We start from the raw sequence: 13,887 nt of genomic DNA on the forward strand, positions 1-13,887 counted from the left end.
TATACACACACACACACGCACGCACACACACACGCGTGCGCGCACACACACACACACACACGCGTGCGCGCACACACACACACACACACACACACACCACACACACACATATATATTGTTAGGTGTGCAACATGTTTTTTTCCCAAGAAAGTGTTAGGCCAACTTACTTTCACCAACTTGTTGGTGGAGGGAGTCTCTCTCCTTAATCAGGTCACTGATTTGTTCTGTGACTGTGTGCTGCTTCTTCTTGGCCTCACGGAGCTTAAGCTGCATTTTCTTAATATGTAGAAATGCTGTTGGAGCTACAGTTGCCTCAGTATCTGGAATGATAGGATAGAGAATTAAAAAAACTAATCATAAAAGCCAAGTGAAGGTAAAATAAAATATAGTATATGAGCAGCTAGCTCTAGAGATTGATATCTGCACTGGATCTCTGAATGAGTGAACATAATTGTATAACTGTCATTCATCACCAGTGAATATATGAATGGATGTGTACAGACTATAATTATACACACATGTATAGGGCTGAGCGATATAGCCTTTTTGAAATAACTCAATATTTTTAGGTTATGTGTATCTTTATATTTTGTCTAAGCATTGATTTAAAGTTTTGATGCATTCAATCACACCAGTATGATGATTCTTGGTTGACTATTTTGCAGCCATTTCAGTTCTTCTAGACTAAGGTTAACTCGACCAGTCTGGTAAATTCAGAAAATGAAATCACTTTACTGTAATAGCTTTCAAACCCAGGAGAAGACAAATTATGCTATAACAATATCAATATATTGCTCAACCCATATGGCAGCTGTAACATTCAGTCAACATTGATTAATACTTTGTATGCACCCTGTGTTGCTCTCCGAAAACAACAATTCTACTAACTGTAGGCCTACAACAAGTCTTACAACTCATATCGGCTAGCGAGGCGAAATCTTCTATATTCGGCTAGCTAGCTCGCGCGCACACACACGCACACAAAATTAATCATTGGACACTAATCTGGTTGAATGATGTAATGATGATATCTTTAATGAAAAGATAACACGCATTCTCGCTTACCGTCACCGTCCATGTGCACAGCATGGTCCAGAGGTGTAGTTTTCTTTTTGCTGGAAGTACCGGCTGTTGACTTCTTTCTCTTTCTCCCGACAGTACCTGGATTTATCTCGGTATTTTGCGCATCCCTGCTGGGAACACTGATATCGGACATTTTACCAGACCGAGTATTCATTTTTGAAGTCCATGCTAATGCCAGCTGCCCTGCCCATCAACCGAGAGAGTGAAGGGTGGGCGTGTCTGTTTAGGTCGTCTCCGGTTTTCACCATAGACTGTATAAAAATAAGGTTTTCACTCGTCAAAGTACAGGTGATTGACAAGTTGACGACAAGCCAATATGATGGAGGAGGCCGGATGGCTCCTCCTCCAGCCCCTGAATACAATTATGATTGGCTTGTTTCTCCCTCGTCAATTCAAACCCAAACGTGGCGGGAGCTAGTCACAGAGACTCGGGGAAACTTGATCGTGTGATGTGTGTGGAAATAACAGGATAGGAAAATAGCTAGGCCGAATCAAGACATATTGTAATATCGTAACTAAATCATGCCTGGTTTAGCCACTGAGCTAAGAGCTTATTGAAGGCAGAACTAAATCTAAAAGAAGACACAGAAAAATAATCAAATGGATGCAGAAGAAAAGGCTTCTAAGAAGACGGATGAGATGCCAAAAATGCAAACACAAGATGAAATTCAAAGTATCAGTTTGTGTGGACAACTATGCATGGTAAGTTTATTTTTGTTGTATGAAATGAAAACATACATGGGTATTTTGGTTCAGAATTCTAGTGAAAATTAAAATTATTTAATAATGAGCTGATAAGAGTGCCCAATAGGCTTATATCTTAATTAATTAATTTATAGAAATACACCACTATACAATACACTACTGTTACTAATCTAGAAGATCACAAAACGTTGTGAGTTTATAGATCTGCTAATTTCCGATAAAAAAATACTGTAAAAAAATCAACACTTTTGAAACAACATACCTTTGAGTCTTGGCACAAAATATTTTCAGATGGCTCCATGGCCAAATACATTAAGTTGGGTGTCCTTGGCATGAAAATGTTTGAGAATCACTGCTCTAGCCACTACCCTGGCCTGTGTCATTATTATATTTATTTCTATGTATGTATCTTCAGGGTTTGCAAACACCATAACCACAGAGGGAGGAAACTGAAGAGGTCAATTCGACACAAGTCTATATTCAGCAATTCAAAGGTCTCCCTCTTCAACTGGATGCGCTTTGTGTAGGCTACAGGTACGCTATGACTTAATGATTTAAATGATTTTAGTGTGTTTGTCTGATGAAAAGTGTTTATTTCAATAGAAATACTGTATAACTGTGCTGTCATAAACAATAACTGGAGATTATGTAGTAAAGTGTGTAATTATTATGTTATAGAGCAGGGGTGGCCAACCCGCGGCTTGCGAGCCGCATGCGGCTCTTTGCCCAGCTTCGTGCGGCTCTTCAGTTCATATCAAATTATGTGATTATAATTTTTTTTTTTTTTTATACTTTTTTTTTGTGTGGGCCTATGTGTGTGCATGTTCGCAAACGTTTCATGCGGCTCTTACGTTCGTTTTACATGTTGTCTATTATTTCATTTTTTATTTTATTAATGTGTAGGCCCTATGTGTATGCCTGTTCGCAACGCAACATAACGTTCGCAAACGTTTGGTGCGGACGCAACATAAAACTGCCCGCTCAGTTTGGAGGGAGGTTTTCCGTGAGTAAACTAGAGTTCATATTTTTTGTTGAACGTTATGGCAGGCCATTCTGCCTTATATGCCAGGTGTCATTTGCGCATTTCAAGGCTTCAAATCTTCGGCGCCACTTCAGCTCTCTCCATGCTAAAAGTAAGTCCCACAAAGCAACATGCATAGTAAGAGAAAAACGCTATTTTAAATTGTTATATTTTTGTTTGTGGACTTGGTTGAACTGAGAGTTTGTGTGTGAGGCAGTGCACACAATGTTCATTGTTGAAAATGACTGCCCTGTCGTCTTTAGTACTGTAGGAGTCCAGTCCTGTCATTATCACAGGGGCGGCTTTAACGATCTGGGGGCCCGTTTTAAGTCCTAGTGTGGGGCCCCCTGTTTTTTTTTTTTTTTTTTTTTTTTTTTTTTTTTTTTTAATAAATAATGCTTGTGGATGCATGTGCAAGCTCCCCGCGAAAAAAAAACCGCCCCCCCCCCCTTGAAATCTTAATTATTTTTTATTTTCATTTTATTTTTTTAATTACATTTTTTTCCTGATATGTATCCTAGTTCAGAGATGATACTAGGATACATGTATTTTTTTTCTTTCTTAACTTTTTTTGATAGGTAGTTCATCACACAAACACTCCAATCCACTGATATGAGATCAGTTTGCAATTTTCAATTACTAAATTAATGGTAGGACTGTGGCCACTAGAACTGGTCTCTGGTCAGCAAAGGTCTTGAAAACAGCATAAGTGTGCTTGTGACATGCGTGCCACCCATGCATGTGTATAGGCACGTGTCCCAGCAGATTTTTTAAATCTGAATACAAAAATTAAAGTTTGTAGTTAGCGAGTGTAACATGTTCTTAGCAAGGGCAGACTTTCATAAATAAAGGTTTATTTTTTTAGCAAGATATTTGGTCAAAAGCTAGTGGTCATCCGTCCCTCTGTGCAGTTGTTAGGCATCTGTCTGCTAGCAAGTTATGTTGTCTTGCTAATTTTACTATTCATCTGAGCTGAAATAAATATTTACTTTTTCCTTTATTATCTTCGCCAGAATGCACCAGAATGCTTAGATTACATGTTAAAAACACAAAAAAATCTTCTGAGGGGGATGCCCCCAGACCCCCCTTCAGGGGTTTAGTTTTCTGACAAACATTACAATGGATACTAACATGATTTGGGCATTTGGGATTATAAATCATCTTTGAATTGGTTGTGCAGCATATCACATGCTATTCATTCAGGGGTGCGATGGCCACCCCACTCTAACTCTGTGGCCCACCTTGGCCACCCCCAGTCAAAATGTCCTGGAATCGCCACTGTGTGTACCCGTGTGTACGATGTGGCTCTTTGCAGTAACACAGTAAAAAATGTGGCTCTTTGTCTCTGACTGGTTGGCCACCCCTGTTATAGAGCATCTCTACACCCATGATGATAACAGGTGCTTGGAGTTGTTTCACTTTTGTGATTTATTTTGCTAATAGGTCTAATTTACAGCTTAACAGTTTAATTATGTTTAATGTTACTTATGGGATGCTGTGTTGGCCAGCATTAAGCCTGGTGGAGCTAAATGGCAATTGGCTCTCTCAATCTATAGACTCTAGCAATTAATATTAGAAATAGGATTTTACAAATATCCCAATATTATTAGTCCCATATTGACAGAGCTCTGTAGAAAATACCACAATGTATATTTTCCATTATTATTGCTGTTTGTATCTATGCAGTGGACAATTATCATATCCTGTGGTGCAGTAGATGCATACTTTGTGTATCAAACCAAAAAGATCAAAATAACTGTAGGATTATATTGTTTTGCTTTGTTCTGTTAGATTTGCACAAGGCCTGCGTCTACGTCAAGTGGACATGATCAATGATGACATTTCTGGAAGCTCAGCAACCCTGTCCAAGATGGCTCAAAAGCTGCGAGATGTGTGCACTACTGCGATGGACAGATATCAGCAATCAAGAGGCCAGTACATTGGGGGAGGCAGCAGTTTGTTACTGTTGATGAGATCCACTTCAGACACAAAAGAAAGGCAAGGAGCAAGCACTATTATCAAAATAGTAATGCAAATTACCATTGAATGATAGATTATTCATTTTGTTTAAAGAAGAATAATTCCTAACATTTCATGTTTTTTAACAGTATGGACGGGGACGAATGGCTGGTGGCTGGAAGAGGAAGAAGTGTGTGTTTGGGATGCTAGGTGTGAACCGGAGAGGGAGAAGACATGCAGAGCCTGTTCTTCGCTTAGTCGAGAGAAGAAGAAGGAGAGATCTGGTGCCACTTATAGCTCACCATGTTAAAGTGGGATCTACAATAATAAGTGATGAGTGGCGGGCTTATCGCAATGCTTTACCTCAGCTAGGTTACACCCATTTGACTGTCAATCACAGTGTGTCATATGTTGATGCCCAAACAGGTGCACATACTCAGCACATAGAGAGGGCCTGGAGAACGGTTAAGGAAAATGTGTGGAGACTCAGGGGAAATCGTACAGAGGAGTTATTGGTTGACCATCTCAGAGTTATTGAATGGCATGAGTGGCTTGCCCGTAAGCATCGCAAAGGGCCATTAGGACGGATAATCCATGACATTGCCGTGATGTATGGACATTAAATGTCCCTCTGAAATTCTGTTTATCCAGTGTTTACCACAAAAAGTTCCCAAACCTCATGGGTTTGTATGTTGTTGTGTACTTTTGTATACTACTGTTATGCCATGTGATAGCTCAGTATGTGTGTTTCTATAGATTAAACACAATATTCAACATTTCATCTGTGGTGTTTCTTTGGTAAAAAACAGTACACAGAACAGCCTATGGGTTTTAAATATCATGTCAAATTTCTGTACCTTGAACTTGTTTCACCCATGTGCAGTTTCACTGGTATTAGTAGAAGGTTAACAATCTATTAACAACTGATCTGTAAAGTGTGAGTTAATATATTAGTTAAGTATTAGTTAATAGTTTATATATGTTATTGGGACGTTATTCTAAAGTTGCAACTATTCCTCATTTACAAACAATTAATACATGAGGAATAGTTGCAACTTTAGAATAACGTCCCGATAACACATACAAACTATTAACTGATACTTAATAAGTCATTAGTAAGTAATTCACTACTAGCTTGGAAATTATCTATCGGCTATCTACAAAGCACAGTTATAAATCCTTAACAAATGGTTAACTGTCATTTAACAAGTCATTTATAACCAATTAACTAAAAGTTTATTAATGGTCTATTAACTGTCTGTAAGGCATTGTTATAAATCCTTAACAAACTGGTAACAAACACTTAACAAATAATTAATAAATCATTAATTAAGAGTTTACTAATGATCTATTAATGAGTTACAACGGATAGTTATTATAAAGTGTTACCCTAATTTTTTTATGTGCTATTATGATTTAGAACCTGAAAATTAGTACCACATGTGACCTTTAAAATACATAAAATAATCAGGAATGAAAGAACATTAAAAAATATTGTAATGCTAAAATCAAAAGAATGTCAAACAGAATTAAAACACTAACCAGTGAAAATTACATATGTAGTGTTTTACCTCGTATTATCACTAAAGACATTACAACGCCGGGACCGTTTAACATGCTGCTTTATTTCACATACTTCCGGTAATACACAACCCACGTGAGACCTGACGTCATCACGTATTAACGTGGGATGCCATACACTACAACATACAAAGTAATTGCTTAAAACACAGTATTTCAAACAAAGTATTATAATGATTAATGCAAATATCTTAGAATTGAGCGAGTAAGCGCAGCACATATGGTAGAAATCTCTCGGCAAGGGAATGAGCACAGACACCACTACAGTAGCAGAAGAGGAAAGATAAGAGCTTCTCTCTGGTATTTGTTTTCAATTAAGTAAATCAGCATGTACAATTAGCTTTGTGGTTCATATATAATACAAGATCAGTCTGCGATGTTGCTGGGTAACATGACAGCGGGTGCTTTCTGAATTTAGCTCAAAATAAAACATTTGTTGGGCATCTCGCTGACCTTCTTAATTATTGCACTATTCTTAACAAGCTCAGCTTAACAATTCTCCTCATGGGAAAGACACAGTGATAATCAGCAATTAGGTCCAATTCTTCAACAATATTGAGGCAAAGCAATAGCGCAACACAGAGGACTAGAGGGGTCCAGGGCAGTCGCGCATTTTAGCTTGATTCCAAAAGAGGCTAAGGGTATTGCCATAATTGGGCTATGTTTGGACCCGTTTTCCTATACTGCAGGATGGGGTTTGTTAATGGTCCTCAAAATAAAAAAATAATACGCAATGTTAAACACTTGTTAAAATATTAAAGCTTAAGCTATTGGATTGCATCAGATGTTCAAATATTCAAATATTTTGCAAACACAATTCCTCTTTTTGAAAATTTTGAAGGGATATCTTTCAACAAGGCAACTCCCACAAAGCCCTGCTGCTTTCTTTAACTGATCTGATCAGGGAATTAATTACTTTTAGGAAGCCAGGTGAATGCTATTAGCTACAATTAGGATAGAACATGTTATATGATGCAACTGGTTAATTAATTAACACATTTAGGATAGATACATTGAATTAATTTGATATATTGTTTATACTAAAAAAGTTAAGAGATTTTTTTTAAATGAAAGTATCTTGATTGTCACTTGTTTAATGCACCACCTGGTGAGAAGGCACAGTGGCACAAACCAAACACACCCAAGGGGTGAATCTCAATTCAGGGGTTACAGCTTACAAAGGCTGCATTTGAAGACCGATTGCGTCATAGCGGCGCGCAAAGGGTTGTTCCATTTACAAGGCTCCTTCAAATGCGGCCGAGAAATGCAGGCTTCGTTTCACGGTTTTGAAGGCTGCAACAGATGGATCCTTCGCGGCCAAACATATCCCAAGATTCATTGCGTTTTTTTCAGGGATGGCATAAAATTAAAATTTAAATAACAAAACAGCAACGTGTTGCTCCATCTTCTTAACTTTTATCTTCCTTTCTTTTTTTCTTATCCTTTTTTTCTTTTCGTCTGGTAGGCAACTTCTTTTTCTTTTTTCCTCCGTTGACAAGGCTGTCTCCGTTGGCAGCAATCAGGGTTGCTAGGCAGCACAGGAGCGGCGAGTCGTCACGCAAGGCAACGGCTTGTTACGCAAACCGGAATTGCTCGTAAACGGAGACCTGCGGAGACCGTCTCGTTTAACAACGCTCGTTCGGCCTTCGAATCGGCCTTCACAGGCTATAGCGTCCTTCCAAGAACGCGGTCTCTGGATTGGGATATAGCTAAGATGTCATATGACCAGCAGGTTCATGCTGGGTCTGGTTGACATGCTAAATGCTAAAATGCTCATGGTGAATCCTCCAGTGGTGATTTCTCCTGCTACATCTCTGCCATGTTGCTGAGGAACTTGTACCTTTAGGGTGGTGTGTGATGCCTTTCTGCTGTTTGTGACAGTTTCTGTCATGCTGTGAACTCAGAACATTCAGTTTGTAATGTTTAACAACTTAGTAAAAATAAACTTTGAGACAAGTTGAACCTGGAGCAGATAGTTGAGGACTTTCTGTGCACAAGGCTCTCGGAATGCTTTTCTGGAAAGGTGAGTACATCAACACACTCAGTGTGATGCAGACAAGAATAACTGCGTTGCCTAGCAATTTAGCACACTGCGTTTTGTCGTAAAAATGTGTTTTTGTTGCTGCAGCCAGTGGAGTTTCTCTTATTTATACATATGCATGTGTTATTTACCTTTACTTTATTATGTTGTTAAAGTGATGGGTTTTAATTTCTGTGTGCAAAATGATGCTTTTTGCACCCCTTTTGTCTGTATCTCATTAAGTATGTATTGTTTGTCATTTTTGTTTAATTGTCTTAGTTTTTCCCTATTTTCTGGTTAATTCTAGTACGGCTAAATGGAATTTATTGTTGGTTTGGACAGCAGGGATTTGTGGTATAATGCTGGTCCACCGCTTTTTTTGACAGTTTATTTTTTAGCCTTTAAGTATTTTAACATTAGCAAAACAGCTAATATCCCAACATATTCACGTTTACTCAGAGTGCCTTTTTATGCAAGAAGGCCCTTTTTTAATTTGTTTTACTCGCATTACAATAATACTCTTTCCACATGTAGCAATGTGTAACTTCCACACCTGCTGCCCTGTATGCTAAATATATTAAAACAAGGATTATATGTGTTTTACATTACAATTGCCCATGTACTGTAGACCAAGGTTTTATTCTCAGATTATGGATAATCTACCAAACAGTGGCACACTGGACTGTTTGCACAAAGGAAGCTTTAATGATGAAGACTTAAAAAGTGTCCACAAGCCTGTGTTAATGATTCTGTATGTGCACAGCAGCAGTCAACAACAGGCATATATGTCAGTGCTAAGCTGTCACCAGTCACCAGTGTTAGCACTCTTATTGGGTTGGACTAAACAGGCCCATTGTTGACTGCTGCTGTGCACATAGATAGGCATTTAATAATTTTGCAAGGGCAGACATCCACCATAATGTCCATAAGTCTGCACCTCTTTTATGTTCATTAGGTAGAGAGTTGAGTTTTCCTGTTTGAGGGTGTTCCGAGGATCGTGCAGTTTGAGTTCATTATTGCACCCCCTTTGGACAAAAGCAGAATTGTATTTGCTGGCTGTTGTTCCTGGGTGAGCGTACCCATGACAAAGGCATTAAGAATAACTAAATAAAAATAGCATTCTTTGCCCTGATAGTCTTGTTTACTGTTACACGCCATTTCTGATCATCAGAGGAAAAATAGACTGTTTCAGAAATATGTAAAAGTAGCACCTTTTAAAATGTGCTGGTATGTGTCTTCTCGGATACCCCATCTGAGGTAGCAGCTGCGATGCCAAGTGTGGATAGCGGAACTCTGCCTGCCCATTGTCTCAGTTTGTCCTCACACATATTCTCTCACACATATTGTATTTATATCTCATTGTTTCTATCTAAAGCTCCACTCTCTGTCTTTCCAGCACAACCATGGAGAGTCTTGACAATAGATGCTCATGGTGGCAGCATGGTTAGCTGCAGTGTATGATTTCAGCTATACTGTATGTCGATATCCATGCCACACTGACTGTATCGGCCATTGTCGATTTACTACCCATAGCCACAAGTCCACACACATCATACAATCTTGGCTTGCTAATTCCCTGTTGCATTTTTTTAATAGATATGCTGGGAGAGAGTGTTGTAGCAGAACTTGAAGGTACTTACCCCCTAACATAATGGACCCTGACAGGCAGTTAGAAAATGTTCAAAATGGTTCATGTTGCCATTCATATTTGTACAATTGCTTATTGATTTAAGTGTACCATCTATCACATAAGAACATAATTATTATTATAAGAAAAAACAACTCTTCATCCCAATTCCTCATCCCTATTTATTGTATTTGTCACGGATGACCAGGTATTCACATCATTTCCACACAGTGTTTCTGGCAGGCAGATAAGGTGTAAGGACACTGGGCACAAGGTGAGAAAGGTCTGGCAGGAACTGAAGCAAAGCAGACATGACATGACAACCTTCCCAAAAGCCTCAATGCGATGCTAATGTGTAGAGGCAATGTCATAGTGGTTGATTCTCAAACTGAGTTCAATCAGGTGTAATAATCTCTGGTATTTGTTCATATTGGGGTGTTCTGTGAAAAGAGCCCCACAGATACTTTACTCTCTCTAAACCACTCTAAATCAGGTACTTTCACTGTGTCTCATTGTCTTGTCCAGATAAGTTGTACAAATAAAAAAGAAGCAAAGACGCAAACTGACTGAGATATAAAATACCATGGAAACCAGCCATGGAAACACGCCTACAGTGTAAATCGGGATCTGAAAGTTCAACAGTATTTAAATCAGAACATTAAAGAACAGCACACACCAAGAATGTATTCACTGCTCTTAAGATTTCCAATGCAGGGTTATTACGAGGTGAAGAAATACACAATCCAGGTACCGGTACTAAAGAGTGTCCACACAACATTGTACTGCCCACAAACATACTGTACCTCCAGCACCTAACTCCTAAAAACCCGAACACAAAACACCACACAAGCATCACCAATCCACATAATATGATATCCTTAGCAACATCCATCTATCATGGTAGACGGGTTGCTGTCTCCTCCCCAGTTATTAAAGTCCAATGGCAAGTTAAGGGAGAACAGTCGGAGATCGGGTGAGAAGGTGGTAAAGAGTGGGTGTAGCTGACGGATGGATGAGTTGCTACTACAGGGGGGCATCCCCAAATTTTCAGCATTTTTCATGGATGATAAAGCTCAGGTGATAAATAAAAGAAGGGGCTGGCCAAGCCTCTGCCTATTTAATATTGCTGATGTGCTGCTAGCTGATGGAGGCTGGGGAATGACCTTTGTAACCTTACATATCAGCTAGTGTGGGATGACGAGCTTGGGAACATAAACTGTTATTTATCCAGTTGCAGCAGGATGTCATGCTGCAGTGAGTCCCAACCATATGTCACTGAGGCTAAAAAAGTAAGCAGGCTTTTACTGCTATTAAATACTGCAGTCGGGCGCCCATAAGCAGTGCAATCAACTCTTGAATGTTGACTGATACACACAGACTTCTATGAACTGGATAGATTCTGCTGGTGTTTTGAGAATTTAAATTGACCATAACTGCAAAGGCTCATAATATCTCAAGATATACATGATGGATTGACATTGAATTTAGAAGTGGCCCTGTCAGGCCAAAATTGTTATTAAATTTGGCACTTGAAGGATTGGCACCATATTTTGTACATACATTTATTGTTACCAATCTGACTGGCTTACTGGGATTCACATAAGTGCTTTTTTACCTTTTATCATTGATCTATGGCTGTACAAATTCACTTTGCCTCATACTTTGGTTTATGACTACATCTGTAGAATAATGAAATCCCCCTTCCGAAAACAGTACATTATACCTGCTCAGCATCAGCATGTTGGTATCTAGCTTGAAGTACAGCCTCAACCGCTAGCATGGCACTGTTATTTTTAATTTTCATTGCCTTAGTTGTTCTGGAAAAATCAAACATGTAGGGCTACTGACATGTTTTTCCAAAAAGCGTGTTTGAAGTCTACTGACTAGAGAGTGGCCAAGGCATTTTTGTATTTGAATGAATTACTGTTCCGGAAAGCAGTGTCCTTGTGTGCCTGCAGTTATGTGTGTGTTAAACAGTGGGGGAGAATGCTGCCGCGGCCTTCACACAACAGGGCAAAATGGCTTCTATTATCCTCACTGTGACTGCCCCGCATGTGTGTGTGTATCACTGCTGGATAAGAGGCCCATCAAGCCACAGCAAGGTCCGATGATCACCTTGAATGATACAGAAGCTTATCTTCCTCTTGTTTCAGAGCCATGGACCAGAATAACACTGCCATTTCCTATAGTGGGTTCATTTGTCTTGCCTTTTAACTCCCATAAGAAACAACATAATTACAGGCACACGGGAAAGCCGCGATGCCAAATAGCTTGCTGTACTGTAATATTTACTCACGTACCTCTCCTAATTTGAGCTGGGCTTCATCTCATTGTTGCTAATGATGACGTATGCTGCCGGGGTTTTTTTGTGTGTGTGCAGTCTCTAACATCCCTCTCACAGCTCCATGCCACACAAAGTCATATCAATGAAGGAAAACAGCTTTCGCATGTAGACAGAAAAACAAAAGGAATCATTTAAATGTGGTGACAATTAAATAGTTTTCTGTATAATGGTGTACTTGTGAAATTTGAAGGTTTTCTTAGGGTAAATGAGGAAGCAGAGGAAATAAGAGCGTAACAGAGAATGAAAGAAAACTGTCAGGTGAAGATAAAGCTAGTTCTCCCTCACGCACAGTTGTGGTCACTAAGGAGTTATTACTCAGTTGGGTCAGATGCAATCTTTTAATGCCTCTTCTTCCAGTACGCCACAGGTGGACGTGGACCCACACACACACACACACACACACACACACACACACACACACACACACACACACACACACACACACACACACACACACACACACACACACACACACACACACACACACACACACACACACACATACAAGCAGTGAAGGACAAGATAGGTTACAGGTACACTCCTAAACTTACTGCAGAACTCAGTTCCTCAGGCCTTTGGGTTATGACCCTGAAAACCCACTACAGTAGCTGTATTTGCCAGGTTCTCTCATATTATATACGGATACACACACCTGTCAATATAAACCTCAGCGGAAGAGAATGTCAGTGAAATGCAGTGACCTATCATTCAACTGTGATCAGATCCTCTGTCACAGCAGAGCAGTTCCTCATAGCTAATTTTTTTAATTAATGTTTTTAAAAGTCCAGGTAAACCAACAGCAATCTGGATTGGTTTTGAATTCGATGCTAGTGCTGTGCTCCTCACCTTCCTTTCCTCTGTCTTGGTTCCTATCAGGCAACGCCCCACTCAATGACATCCTTTTTCGTCTTCTTCTTTTTTTTGTGTTGCCATGGAAACTGTGTGCGCATCTCTGTCAAACAAAACAACAGGAGCAAAAATTAGACCGTGTAAGAGAGAGGTGTGTGTTGTACAAAGGCAGGTGTATGTCAGAAAGAACATACAGCCAACAGATTTTACATGTCGCAGTTCAATTTTGTAAGAGTAAAAGATGGACAACATGGCTGTCTATTCAAACACGGACGGATGTTAGACGGTGGGTTCATCGTGGGTACCGTGCACTACATTGAAAACCTAATAACATCACTGCTTTGAAACAAGAGATTTTGATAAAAACATTTATATTATAAACACTAATCCTAGGTCTACGAGCACAGGCATGATGCTAACCCTCTGACGTCACCTCTTCTTAAATTGCATTCTCCATATACCAGGTCAGTATATGAGAAAGCATTACAGAGCCTGGGGAAATATACCAGGAAATATTAGCGGGTTCATTCGTGGCTGCCCCATTGGCTGCAAATTGCCGTATGCTGCCCACAGGCATACGTGGGCAAACAAATGGAGCCCATTTGAAGCTTTTTACTCTACTTACAGGACTACAGAGTGTGCCCTTGTATGACTTTTATCTATATACCTATTCTGCCTAACATGATACAACTGCCTTG

This window comes from Ammodytes marinus, assembly GCF_949987685.1.
Source record: "Ammodytes marinus genome assembly, chromosome: 8".
NCBI classification, from domain to species: Eukaryota; Metazoa; Chordata; class Actinopteri; order Uranoscopiformes; family Ammodytidae; genus Ammodytes; species Ammodytes marinus.